The sequence below is a fragment of the Solanum pennellii genome, chromosome 7, assembly GCF_001406875.1.
Source record: "Solanum pennellii chromosome 7, SPENNV200".
Lineage (NCBI taxonomy): Eukaryota > Viridiplantae > Streptophyta > Magnoliopsida > Solanales > Solanaceae > Solanum > Solanum pennellii.
This window is the reverse complement of record NC_028643.1, coordinates 14,915,239-14,918,784: the sequence shown is the minus strand read 5'-3', so window position 1 is coordinate 14,918,784 and position 3,546 is coordinate 14,915,239.

Sequence of the window (3,546 nt, the reverse complement as noted above, 5' to 3'; positions counted from 1 at the left end):
TCATGACTTTGGCCAAAGTTCTCAATTTTTTAAGAGAATATTTATCCAAGTCATTTTTCATATCTAGAAGGGTTACCTTATTGTCCTCTTCTTCAATTTCTGTGTAGCCATGAGAGCAAACATTTCATTGAAGACAGTTTCCTCCTCATGCACAGCAACCATGGACACATCTTTTGGCTCATCAGGGTCTTCTGAATCACTTGAAGAATCTCCCCATGCAGCAAGAGCCTTTTTGACAACCATATCAGCAGCAGCTTTTCGATCTCTGTTGCCAAGTACCAGGTCCCTTCTATTCTCTTTGTCACTCCTATGTTTTTGATGTTCCTTGCTTTCATTCTTGAGCAAAGGACACTCTCTGATGAAGTGCCCAGATTTTCCACACTTGTAGCAAGTATCACCTTGAACAGCATTTCGAGTACAATTTGTTCCCCTTTTATAAACTTTGTTCTCCCTTACAATTTTTTGAAATCTACTGATGAGATATGCCATATCATCATCACTAGAATCTTCATCTGATTTATACTTCAGCATCAATGACTTGTCCTTCTTGGCTTCCTTCTTTGACAAATCATAGTTTCGATTCATCTCATGTGTCTTCAGATTCCCAATCAAAGCATCCATAGTCAGCACCTTCAGATCCTTGGCTTCTGTAATGGCATCTACCTTGCTCTCCCAAGACTTTGGAAGAATTCGAAGCACTTTTCTGACTTGTTTGGTCATGCTTATAGGTTCACCCAGACTTCGCAGCTCATTTGTAATGGAAGACAACTTGGTGAACATGTCATGTATTGTTTCTCCTTCCTTCATTTTGAAGTTCTCATACTGTGAGGTAAGCATGTCAATCTTAGATTCTTTGACTTGTTCAGTTCCTTCATGTGCAGTCTTCAGGCAGTCCCAAATTTCCTTAGCAGACTCACAGGCTGACACTCTGTTGTACTCATCAGGTCCTATCTCACAAACCAGAAGAGTTTTAGCTTTGAAACCTTTTTCAATCTTTTTCCTGTCAGCTTCGTCATATTTCTGCCTAGGCTTTGGAACAGTAATAGTCTTCTCTCCATCCTTTTCATCCATCATCGGAACAAATGGTCCATCCAGAACAATATCCCATAACTCGCTGTCTTCAGCCATGAGGTAGTCATGCATTCTAACTTTCCACCAACTGTAGAAATGTCCATTGAAACGAGGAGGTCTGTGTGACGACTGACCTTCTTCGAGATTAAGTGGAGCAGCCATTCTAGAGCAAATATCACTTCCTTGGTGTTAACCAAATAGGGAGAACCTGGCTCTGATACCACTTGATAGAATATGTGCCTTCACTTAACAAGTAATGGACCAGGTCCCTAACTACACTCCAGAAAATTACCAGAAAGTTAAATGCAGTAAAATCAACACAATGATTTTACGTTGAAACCTCCTTGCTTAAGGGAGTAAAACCACGACCTGTTCCACAGGATTTTCAATCGTTTTCACTAATCTTCAAAAGTAAAAGTAAAACACGATTACAACAAACGTAAGAGAGAGTTATCAATCTTACAGTTAAGCAACAGTCCCTATTGCTTAACAAGCCAAAGTAGAAAACTATCTACCCACTAAGCTATCCCACCTGGACAACCTAGACTTTCAACACTACACACTGATTCCTTTATAGATTCAGGAATAGTTTACAGTTTAAGAACAAGAGAATATATTCCTAACAACTATACGAAAAGCTCCAAAGATTGCTGTTGTTCTTGGAATAATTCTGCCTTTGTTTTCTAGTAGCCTTTGCAAATGTTCTTGAAGAGGTTTCTCTCAAGTTGCAAAAACTACCAAAAAGTGTTTAGGAAAGTGTCTTTTGTATAGACAAGTCACTTTCCTAAACTTCTTTGCCATTGGTTGGAAAGTCACACTTTCTGACGCCATCGGGAAGTGTGCACCTACTTTCTGTACCATCTCCAGCTGGCAGTCGACTGACTCATCATCATGAGAGCCTGGTACCTCTACTAGGTCCCTGGGTTTGATTCATCTGCAATACTCAAACAAGAACCCTGCAATACTCAAGTAAGAAACTGCAATACTTAAGTAATAAACCCGGTACCTTTACAAGGTCCCTAAGTTTGTCAAATCATCAAAACTACAAATAACAGATTGTATTATTAATTTTGACTCATCCTCTGTTTTTACAAAGCTTTGGATCAGATTCTTCTTCAAACTTCCAACAAGGGTGATGTCTATCCTCTATCTCCTTGGTCCATATCCTCGTCTTCTCAAGCGAATGTTGCTCTCCATCAGCCTGGTGATATTTGGCATCGACGATTGGATCATAGTGGAGCTCGTATCTTATCTAGCCTTCGGAATAATCATTCTATTAGTTTGTTGAATTCTTAGTGAAAATTGTCTCTTGTCGTTTAGGTAAATCTCATCGTTTACCATTCAATTTAGTGGAACATTGTAGTTGTTTTCCTTTAAATATTATTCATTTAGACGTTTGGTTTTAAGTATCCAACCTTGGTTTTAAGTATTATGTTATCTTTGTTGACAATTTTTCTCGCTTTACATGGCTTTATCCAATGAAAAATAAATATGAGGTTATTACTCATTTTTGTGCTTTTCAAAAGTTGGCAGAGAATTTATTCAACACTAGAATAAAGTATTTTCAAAGTGATGGAGGTGATGAATTTTCTAACAAAGCTATGCTTTCAAATTTTACTAATTGCGGCATTTCTTTTATAAAGTCGTGTCCAGACACTCCTCAACAAAATGGGGTCGCTGAACGCAAACATCGACACATTATTGAAGTGGTAAGAACTATTCTTACAGATGCTAGTATTCCATTTCAATTTTTGGTTGATGCAGCTTCTTATGCTGTATATACCATCAACAGGTTGCCTGCGCCAATTTTACATGGTATTTCACCATATGAAAAGCTTTTTCACAGAAGTCTGGACTATAACTTTCTTCGGGTTTTTGGTTGCGCATCGTTTCCCAATTTGTCTGCTTAAGTCTCTCATAAAATTGCACCTCGTTCTGTTAGTTGTTTCTTCCTTGGTTACGCCTCAGAATATAAGGGGCATCGATGTTTGAATCCATATATGGTCGTGTTTATGTTAGTTGACATGTTACACTTCATGAGTTACTTTTTTCAAATCCTGAACTATCTAGTTCTCCCGTTGTCTCCCCATAATCTATCACCTCTGACCCTGTAGTTGTTACATCGCCATTACAACATGCACCTCCAACCCCACAACGTGCACCTTGTATGACTACCAGTGTACCATCTTTACAAAATGATTCTGATTTATCTCATCCTTCCTCCTCAGGAACTATAGATTTTACGAGTGATCAGATCTCTACCACTGCCCTACTTTAACTTCAACTAGTGTTGGTGCCTCTTGCCCCATCAGTTCGTTGTCTCCCTCACTCCGTCCTTCTCAACCTCAACTTCCTCATCCACCATTTCCTCGCATCCAATGCAAACCAGATCAAAATATGGTATTTCTAAGCCAAGAGAACTTTTCTCTCTAAGTATTGTTATCCATGAACCTAAACCTTCTTGCTTTTCTACAC